This window comes from Schistocerca serialis, chromosome 10 (genome assembly GCF_023864345.2).
Source record: "Schistocerca serialis cubense isolate TAMUIC-IGC-003099 chromosome 10, iqSchSeri2.2, whole genome shotgun sequence".
Classification (NCBI taxonomy): domain Eukaryota; kingdom Metazoa; phylum Arthropoda; class Insecta; order Orthoptera; family Acrididae; genus Schistocerca; species Schistocerca serialis.
The window spans coordinates 161,074,342-161,085,590 of record NC_064647.1 but is presented as its reverse complement, the minus strand read 5'-3'; the positions used below and the strand labels follow the sequence as shown (position 1 = coordinate 161,085,590).

General features: G+C 41.7%; 1 non-coding gene across 1 annotated transcript; it reads left to right on the top strand.

The window, feature by feature from the left end:
* Positions 1–10,202: 10,202 nt before the first annotated feature.
* On the top strand, positions 10,203–10,277 carry Trnat-ugu (transfer RNA threonine (anticodon UGU)). The gene has a single exon. It is a non-coding gene; the product is annotated as a tRNA-Thr (tRNA).
* The last annotated feature ends 972 nt before the right edge of the window (positions 10,278–11,249 follow it).

Below are 11,249 nucleotides of genomic sequence, written 5' to 3'. Positions count from 1 at the left end.
GCCACTGGAAGGTCATAAGAGCTGTGTTCCAAAGACACCACAGTGCCAAACCTCTGTTACATGCAACAAACCAGTATTCCAAGGAAAAGCCTTCAGAATAGCTGTTACCAGTTTTGAAAACTCCATTCGATATCAACACTTCTGACAAACTCAACTGTCATTGTATGCTTCAACTATATACTGAGAGTTTCTCCTTCCACTACTTGAATTCAATCCAGGACACTTGCCTTGTTGTCAGTTACATCCAATACTTTTAGTGAACGCCACTTGGTTTTATCTCCAAAGATGGTGGCGAGATGGCTCAGTGTTGAAAGTCCATTTCCTGCAAGACTGAGGCTGATGAGGTTTGGAGCCATTCCCTGTACCATTTTCATCAATTGCTGCTGTAGTTGGGAGGTTTCTGATGGGTCATATACCACTTGCTGAATTTCTAAAAACGCAATCAAACAGTAATTAACACAAAAAGGTATGCAAAGAATGTTAAATCCACAAAATATGTGCAAACTCCATCAGTGTACAAAACCAACACATGAAATGAAATGCAGATACCTTTTTTAAAATACTCTTTTAGATGGTCAGTAACATAAAATGAGCTGAACACATTGGTTCACCTTCTGTTGCAAAACATTATGAGATTGAGTCACCAGAACATGTAAGGATAATGTCTCTCATCTCCTGGTGAACTTCATGATTCATTGAACATAGAGAAGGGACTACAGCAGTGACCATATGGCTGTTGTAGAATCAGTGACTGATAGGAATGCTAAGACTAGAAGAAAAAGACATACATACATCAAGTGCTAAATAACACTCACAAAACGTCAGAGCATGAATTGTGAGAGAACAAATGCGAGGCTGTAAAGTATGCACAATAACAAAAGAGACAGATATTGTCTACAGCAAAATTAAAGAGATGTTTTGAGAAAATAGGAACAGTTGTATAAATATTAAAGGCCCAGATAGAAAGCTAGGATTAAGCAAAGAAGGGTAAGCTGAAAAGTGAAATGAATACTGCCACAAGCTGTGAAGCATGCAATGTGGAGTAGCAGTTATCTCAGATAGCCAGTGTTGCGGGTTGCCAGTTTAAATCCGACCACCCAAAAATAGTTGCTATTTTGTATTTAGCATTTCTAGAAGGTTCTCAAAATTTCTTATGTTTGTAATATTTTGGATTATTTGATATTTGTATAAATAACAGCACTCTCAGTCCAGGAGGCAGTTCTGTTCTACCTGTACATTGCTGTTCAAAATAAACATACTTTCAGTGCTAAGTGATGTACTTCACTGATGACCTTGCTGTCAGATTTGGACTCAATCCAGTTATGTTGTGACACTGTGGCTCAAATCCAACAACATCTGCATGGACAGGAATGAAATACAGCTGGTATACTGTTCCAAAGGTATGTATATTCACGAGAATGATGCATTCCAAAAAAGCAGCAAGACAGCTGCAACCAAGGCATGCATCAGTGTTTTTCAGACACACCAGTCAGGATCTGGTGAATGGCTGAAATGATTTGACTGAGCTGTCAAATATGACAGGTGGGATACAGTGTAGTGTTAGGCAAATTTGTACTTTTACTTGGACAGCACAGCCCAGCAGTGGTTCAAGAACAATGGAGAGAATCTCAATAGACTGGACAGCTTCCAGGCTGAACTAAACAAAAACATTTGGTAACAACCAGAAGCAAGTCTGATTAGTGGGAGAACAATTGAGCAAAAGGGCCCAACATCATAGGGAAATGACACAATATTACATACAGAATGTTGTGGCCCTATACTACATTGTGAATCCAAATCTAAATTTAGTAAGAAATTATCCTGGTGCATGAAATACTGAATCAGTTGTAAGTAAGTAAGTTCATATAAAAAGAGACTGAATTTAATCATTTAAATCGGTGAGGTACTCTGAGGTCACAAAAGTCATGGAATAGCAATATGGTGTAGTATTGCATATTGCATTGGTAGAACTGTCATTTGTAATCAGCTGACCATGTGAAAAGGTTTCCAACATGATTATGGCCACATGACTGGAATTAACAGACTCTGAACATGGAATGGTACTTGGGGCTAGATGCATGGGATATTCCATTTCAGAAATCGTTATGGAAATCAATATTATGAGATCCACAGTGTCGAGAGTGTTCCAAGAATACCAAATTTCAGGCATTACCTCTCACTACAGACAATGCAGTGACTGAAGTAACACTACATGAAATAACTGCCAATGTGGGACATACAACAAATGTAACTGTTGGATAGCATGGAAAAATTTAGCTTTAATGGGCTATGGCAGCAGTGCCTTTACTAACAGGACAATATTGCCTGCAGCATCTCTCCTGGGCTTGTGTCCATGGCTTGTGGTCTAGTGGCTAGCATTCCTGCCTCTGGATCACAGGGTCCCCGGTTCGATTTCTTGCCGGGTTGGGGATTTTCTCTGCCTGGCGACTGAGTGTTTGTGTTCTCCTCATCATTTCATCATCATCATCATTTGTGACAGTGGCTAGATTGGGTTGTGTAAAAAATTGGACTGCATAAAAATTGGGACTTTATACGGGCACTGATGACCGTGCAGTTGAGCGCCCCACAAACCAAACATCATCATCATCATCATCCTGGGCTCATAACCAAATTAGCTGGACCCCAAATGACTGGAAAGCCATGGCCTGGTCAGATGAGTCCCAATTTCAGTTGGTAAGAGGTGATGGTAGGGTTCGAGTGTGGCACAGACCCAACAAAGCCATGGATGCAAGACGTCAACAAGACATTGAGCAAGATGGTGGCGACTTCATGTTTGGCTACTTGGAGACCATTTGCAGCCATTCATGGTTATCATGTTCCCCAACACTGATGGAATTTTTATGCATGGCAATGTGCCATGTCACCAGCCCACAATTGTTCACAATTGGTTTGAGGAACTATCAGGACCATTCAAATTAATAGTTTGGCCACACAGATTGTCCAACATGAATCCCAGTGAACGTTTCAGGGACACAATAAAGAGGTCAGTTTGTCCACAAAACCCTGTGCCATCAACACTTTTTAAATTATGGATGGCTACAGAGACAGCATGGCTCAATATTTCCACAAGGGACTTCCAATGACTTGTCCAGTCCACACCACATCGAGCTGTTGCTCTATGTTGGGCAAAAAGAGGTCCTACACAAAATTATGAGATATCCCATGACTTTTGTCATCTCACTGTAATCAACTAATTACAAGGTATAATCTTATGTGAAAAGTTCAACATAGTAAGAAAGATATTACACTTATAAACTGTGTATATGTTTTGAGGCAGAGTAACTCTCGCTAAGTAAATACCCACATGGTATTCATCCAGTATTTGAGGATGGAGCACTTGGCAACTTCTAACAAACTTCATGCATAATTTCAAACATTTATGAACAATTTTCTCATTGACACAACCCACAAAATTATGATAGGAAAAAGTTTTATAGCTTACTTTTTCTGTTCATGCAATGGAACTGATGCATCAGGTGTGATGCTTTAAATTATTTCTTCTTTACTACTACCTATATTCGCAGCACATTTTGCAGACAGTGCCAATATATAGCACTGAATGTACTTGCAAAATTATACACATCAAAAAAACTCTTGAAGTTGGATGTTGATTGTGGATATTGAATCACAGACATAGTCCCTTTGACTGCTCAGAGATGTCACTAAACCCACCCAAAGATATAAACAACCATGCATGAGCGGCACATATTAGAGAGAGGGGGTCCAACAGCTGATCAGTTCCAGTCATTCGACCAAGAAAGAGGTACACAGCTCATGTTGTCTATAGTTCACCCATGCCTATATGGTCAATACTGTGGTTCAATTGGATCTGCATTATTACTTTGTGTCAGGAAGGGCTCTCAACAAGGGAAGTGTCCAGGCATCTAGGACTGAACCAAAGCGATGTTGTTCGGACACGGAGGAGATACAGAGACGCAGGAACTGTCGATGACGTGCCTCGCTCAGTCTGTCCAAGGGTTACTACTGCAGTGGATCACCACAACCTACGGATTATGGCTCGGAGGAACCCTGACAGCAATGCCACAATGTTGAATAAGGCTTTTCGTGCAGTCACAGGATGTCGTGTTGTGACTCAAACTGTGCCCAATAGGCTGCATGATGCGGAACTTCAGTCCTGATGTCCATGGCGAGGTCCATCTTTGCAACCACGACACCATGCAGCATGGTACAGGTGGGTCCAGCAACATGTCGCATGGATTGGCATCACATTCTCTTTAGCAACAAGTGTCGCATGTGGCTTCAGCCAGACAATCGTCGGAGACGTGTTTGAATGCAAGCCGGGTAGACTGTACAGCTTAGGCACACTGTCCAGCGAGTGCAGCAAGGTGTAGTTTCCCTGTTGTTCTGGGGTGGCATTATGTGGGGCTGACGTACGCTGATGGTGGTCATGGAAGGTGCCGTAAAGGCTGTACGATACGTGAATGCAATCCTCCAACCGATAGTGCAACCATATCGACAGCATATTGACGAGGCATTTGTCTTCATGGGCGACAATTCACACCCCCATCATGCACATCTTGCGAATGACTTCCTTCAGGATAACAACATTGCTCAACTAGAGTGGTCAGTATGTTCTCCAGATATGAACCCTATTGAACGTGCCTGGGATAGATTGAAAAGGGCTGTTTATGGATGATGTGACCCACCAATCACTCTGAGGGATCTACAGGAGTTTCTAAAAGCCATGTAGCTGTATCAAGGTGCTTTATTTGCAACTTCAGGTCTACCCATCAAAAATACAACTCACTGTGTGGAATTTTTGAAATAGTAGAAATACAGAACCATAGTTTCCATAATGAAATTTTCACTCTGCAGCAGAGTGTGTGCTTATATGAAACTTCCTGGCAGATTTCTGCGGGCAATTGCTCTACCATCTCACAACCCGTCCTCACAGTTTTACTTCTGCCAGTACCTCGTCTCCTATCTTTCAAACTTCACAGAAGCTCTCCTGCAAATCTTGCAAGACTAGCACTTCTGGAAGAAAGGATACTGAGGAGACATGACTTAGCCACAGCCTTGGGGATATTTCCAGTATGAAATTTTCACTCTGCAGCAGAGTGTGCGCTGATATGAAACTTCCTGACAGATTAAAACTGTGTGGTGGAATGGGAATCAAACTCACGACCTTTGCCTTTCACAAAAGGTCGTGAGTTGTGCTTGGGTAGCTCAGTTGGTAGAGCACTTGCCTGTGAAAAGCAGAGATCCTGAGTTTGAGTCTTGGTCGGCATACAGTTTTAATCTGCCAGGAAGTTTCATAGAACCATAGTACTAGCATTCAACAAAAAACAATGACAAGTACTAACAATGGTTATATTTCCATAATGCAAATGGACAATTATGGGGCCCAGCTTTCAGGACGTTATTCACATTAAGAGTCAAACCAAAATGGTAGTTTGTCATAATGACATTGAGTACACCCTAAAGATGATTGTCAAAATATACAAAGCATGAGTGCTGAATACGCATGACCTACAAAAATTGTGGGATAAACCAATAATGAATGGGATGCTAATGTGAATAGGGCAACTAGTTTATGGTGATGGAGTCCATCCAGATCCAGAAAAAACAAGAACAATGACAGATTTTCCATCTCCACAGCATATTAATGATGTGAGAAGCTTTTCATAGAAGGTAAAAGAATTTGAAAGCAATATTACAGGAAATGGAGAAGAAATACATGAAAATCAGATGGGAGATACAACACCACAAGAAGAACATAACAGAGCACTGGAAGGTCTAAGTCAAAACAAGGCCTGTTGAGTAGATGACAGAATTATTGAGATCCATGGGAAAGCAAGCCATGAGAAAGCTATTCCACCCAGTGTGCAAAGTACACTCATCAGCCAGAACATTATGACCACCTCCCTAATAGCTGGTATGTCCACTTTTAGCACCAATGACGGTGGCAATGCATTGTAGCATGGAAGCAATGAGGCCTTGATAGATTTCTGGAGGGAGTGTGCACCACATCTGCACACGCAGGTCACCTAATTCCCATAAATTCTAGGGAGGGGGGCAATGAGCTCTGATGCCACACTAGATCACATCCAGATGTGTTCAATCGGGTTCAGATTTGGTAAGTCCAGAGCCCAGCACATCAACTGGAACTCATCACTGTGTTTCTTGAACCACCCCATCACACTCCTGTCCTTGTGACATGGCAGATTATCTCGTTAAAAAATGCCACTGCTGTCGAGAAACGTGATCGTCATGAAGGGGTGTGCATGGTCTGAAAACTGTGTACAATACTCTTTGCCTTGCCTGAGCTTCAGTGGACCTTTGAATGTCCACGTGAATGTTCTCCAGAGCATAATGGAGCCACCGCCAGCTCACCTCCGTCCCGCAGTACAGGTGTGAAGGAGCTCTTACCTTGGGAGCTGATGGATTCATACCCATCAATCAGCTGATGAAGATGGTATCAGGATACATCAAACCATGCAAGGCTCTACCACTGTGCCAATGTCCAGTGTTGAAGGTCATGTGCCCATTTCAGTCATAGTTGCTGATATCGTGCTGTTAACATTGGCACATGTTTGGGTCATAGGCCTTAGAGGCCCATTGTTAGGAGTGTTCTGTGCACTGTGTGTTCAGACAAACTTGTACTCTGCCCAGCATGGAAAACTGATGTTAATTTCACAACAGATCACTGCCCATCCTGTTTTACCAGTCTGCCCACCCTGTGATGACTGACTTCTGTAATGAGGGGTGGCTGCCCAACCCCGCAATGTCTGGATGCCAAAAAAAATTAGTCACCCCCTTAAAAGACCACATTGGTCACTTTGGAGCACTGCAGATGGTGTAGAACAGGCCCTAGATAGTCGTATGACCATCCAATGCTGATGTGAATCGTGGCAGTGAAGTGGTGTGTGTGTGTGTGTGTGTTTGTGTGGGTGTGTATGTGTATGTGTGTGTGTCAGTTGATTGTTTGGATCAGCTCATTAACTGTGTTGACATGGGAACATGCTAAAATAGCAGAGAGAATTTACTATTCTCGAATGCGCCCAATACCATAATATGAAATCAGTTGCCTGATTTCTCATTGTATCAGCAAGGACTGTCCAACACGTCTAAAAGAAATGTAACGTGATGTAAGAACAGTGCTCATAAAATTATCATAACCAGCAGGAAGCGGAAACCTGTGTCACACCTTGTCAATGACAGTCAGTTTCGAATGCAAGAAGAAAAGCTGCTGTCCATGAATACAGGTTCATATCATTCAGTTTCCAGGTGAATGTAGTGTAGGGAACTGCATACTGTGGTGTCACACAAAATAGATGAATGGTAACATAGGGTGGATAAAACTGCAAAATGCCCAATTACTATCTGATTACACGGCTGGGAATCAGTAACCGGAAATATTTGTAACTGTCAAATATGTAAGGTATGCATCCAGAATGATGAAAATGAAATGACCACATAACTCATAAAACATTCATTCAACTTATTCTCGAGTATGACTTGGCAGTCTGGGGCTTTAGCCACATACGTGTACTAGAGAAGACAGGGAAGATCCAAAATGAGCCATTCATTTCATCACAGGTTCAGTAGTTAAGCACAAGATCGTCATGCAGATGCTAGTTCATTACAGGAAAACCATAGTGTTTGAAATCATACAGAAGCTTACTGTGAATCATCTTTCAGCTCATAATTCACTAATGAGACAGAAAAGGAGAATTATGATACTGATACTCAAAGTACATGCCACAGACACGGTAACACTTGTGGATTGTGTACGCAGAGGTGACAAAAGTCTTGGGATAGAAATATGCACATATACAGAGAGTGGTAATATTGCATACACAAGGTATAAAAGGGCAGTGCATTGGCAGAGTTGTCATTTGTACTCAGGTGATTTACGTGAAAAGGTATCCTACTTGATTATGGCTGCATGAAGGGATTTAGCAGACTATGAACACAGAATGGTAGTTGGAGCTAGACAAATGCTACATTCCATTTCATAAATCGTTAGGGAGTTCAATATTCTGAGATACAAAGTGTGAAGAGTGTGCTAAGAATACCAGATTTAAGGCATTATCTCTTACCATGCATAAGGCAGTGGCCAATGGCCTTCACTTAACAACCAGGGGAAGTGGCATCTGTGTAGAGTTTCCATTGCTAACTGAGCTGGTGTAAGCTGTTGCCAGCACACCGGTCGACAAAGATGTAGCAAGAAGATTGCTGGATCGAGTATGCCTATCAGGAGAAAGGCCAAAGACAGACTCACAAGCAACACGCCTCCAACAGCCTCTCGACTGCAAGTCTTAGTCTCAGTATCAGTCACTAGTGCAGTTTCAGTCACCAGCTCAGTCTCTCAGTAACTAGTTCAGTCACTAGCTTGGCCCACTAACTCGCACTCCAAGTTGGTGTCTACCAGTACACTGCAACCAGGTTAGTGTACATAGGACGATTTGTACTTACCCATAGCGATACTAAAGTTTGTAACAGCTACAGTACTGATATTGTCCACAAGAGGACTATCCTGGAGAGGTTGTACCACAACACATGGACCCTCTTAAAGATAAAAAGCTTCCTGTTATGCAGATAAAGAACCCTGTTAGTATGTGTGTGCAGTTGTGTTGTAGAAAGAGGATACCTGTCACCAAACATCCTCTTCCTTGATTCCTATGGTACACTAACAGACAAGCAACACTACATGAAGTAACTGAAGAAATCAATGTGAGATGTACGATGAATGTAGCCATTAGTACAGTGTGGCGAAATTTGTTTTTAATGGGCTATCGTAGCAGATGTCCAATGCAGGTGCCATTGCTAGCAGTACGACATTACCTGCAGTGCCTCTCCTGAGCTTGTGACCATATCAGTTGGACCCTAGATGACTGGAGAACCATGGCCTGATCAAATTAGTCATGATTTCAGTTGGTAAGAGACAACGGTAGGGTTCAAGTGTGGCCCAGACCTCCTGAAACCTTGGACACAAGTTTTCAACAAAGCGCTGTGCAACATGGTAGTGGCTCTATAATGGTGTGGGCTGCGTTTACTGGACTGGGTCCTCTCGTACAACTAAACTGATCATTCGTGTAAATGGTTACGTTCAGCTACTTGGAGACCATTTGCAGCCATTCACAGACTTCATGTTCCCAAACCTCGATGAAATTTTTATGGGTAACAATGGACCATGTAACTGGGACACAATTGTTTGCAACTGGTTTGAAGAACATTCCGGACAATTTATGCAAATGATTAGGCCACCCAGATTGTCTGACATGAATCCCACTGAAGATTTATGGACACAATCAAGAGATCAGTTTGTGCACAAGATCTTGCACTGGCAACACTTTCGCAGTCATGGACAGCTATAGAGGCAGCATGGCTCAATATTTCTACAGGGGCTTCCAACGATGTGTTGAGTCTATGCTACATTGAGTTTCTGCACTATACTAGCAAAAGGAGGTCTGATATGATATTAGCTGGTATCCCATGACTTTTGTCACCTGGCTGTACACTGATGCTTATACTGCTGTTCCACATTTAACATGTTTCAGTGGCTAGTCAGAGATGATGAGACTTACACAGGATAAATCATAGTGGAGGGCAGCATCAAATCAGTATTCAGACAGAAGGCCACAAAAACAACAACAATGGTGCTCTGTCATCAACCAGCAAACCCCTGATTCTTTAAATAATCTTACTCTCACATACAAAAAAAAACTTTAAAAAAGCACAGTGAGAAGCTTGCAAGGGATAAGTCCCTGCAGTCACACTATCCCCTGTGCCCTCGGTGGCTCAGATGGATAGAGTGTCTGCTATGTAAGCAGGAGATTCTGGGTTCGAGTCCCAGTCAGGGCACACATTTTCCGCTGTCCCCATTGAGGTATATCAACATTTCCTATTGGCAGCTGAGTTTTTCGATTAATTATCATTTCTCTAGAGAAGCTTCATGGTCATCATTGGTATCTGTTCTTTTGGAACAGTTACTATCTTCATATAGTTAAAGGCTACCTAGCCACTGGCCTTCTTCTGTGCAAATGTGCACACTTTGCTCAAACTCTTACGGGAATTGTCACCTTAGTTGGTGTGAATAATGAGTGAATGGGCAAATATCCTTTAGGAACATTACAAATGTAGGTTGTGGACAGCTGGGAATGTGGGTCTCATGGGAAGCGTGCAATGGAAGTCCCTGCAGTCACGCTATCCTCTGTGCCCTCGGTGGCTCAGATGGATAGAGCATCTGCCATGTAAGCAGGAGATCCTGGGTTCAAGTCCCAGTTGGGGCACACATTTTCAGCTGTCTCCAATGAGGTATATCAACAACACCTGTTGGCAGCTGTCTTGATTAATTATCATTTCTTTAAAAAAAGCTTTACAAATGAGTTAATCTGTTGGATTTTGACATTAACATGTAAGTGTGACAAAGTTTATGAAACTTTGAAATTATGTTTAAAGTCATCGGAAGTCACTAATGGTTCTCATTCAGAATGCTAGATGAATATAGGCTGCATATTTGCCCATTGTCAGTTATACTGCCTCATTACACACTCAAAGCTTTCAACTGTAATAATGTATTGTCTTATTGTGTTAAACTTTCAACACAAGATTATATCTCTTAATGAGTACACTATGACAGCATTTTAAAGTATTAAATTTGGTCAATAATTACAAGAAATATTGAAAAACAAAATTTTGTTGGACCTGGAAGCCTTTAGATAGGCAATCTGCAGCTGGTTCCAGATCTGCAATAGGCATTACTTGTGATCAGAAAGGAGTGGAGTAACTTCAGTGTTTTAGCTAAATAAATTAAAAAATGTAACAATATTAGAGAAGGAAAGTTGCTACTCACTATATAGCGGAGATGGCAATGTGGTTTCAGTTGTCTTAGACTGCAGACAAGTGCGCAAGTTGCATTTGCATGAATGTATGTGAGTATGTGTGTTTATTGCTGACAAAGGCCTTAATGGCCAAAGGCTATAATTGTGTGAATCTTTTTGTTGTGCCTACTGCGACTCAGTATCTCCACTATATTGTGATTAGCAACTTTACTTCTCTAATATTGTTACATTCCATCCTGGATTTTCCACTGTTTGGACTCAAAAATGACATTTGTCATTCAATTATTGGATTTCATTCTTGCATTACCCTAATTTTGGCTTCATTCAATGTTGTACTCAGCAAATAAGGTTCATGACAAACATAAAGGTAGCAAGAAGTGAACCCCCTGCCACAGAAATCAGTTTCTGTATTGAGGTGGC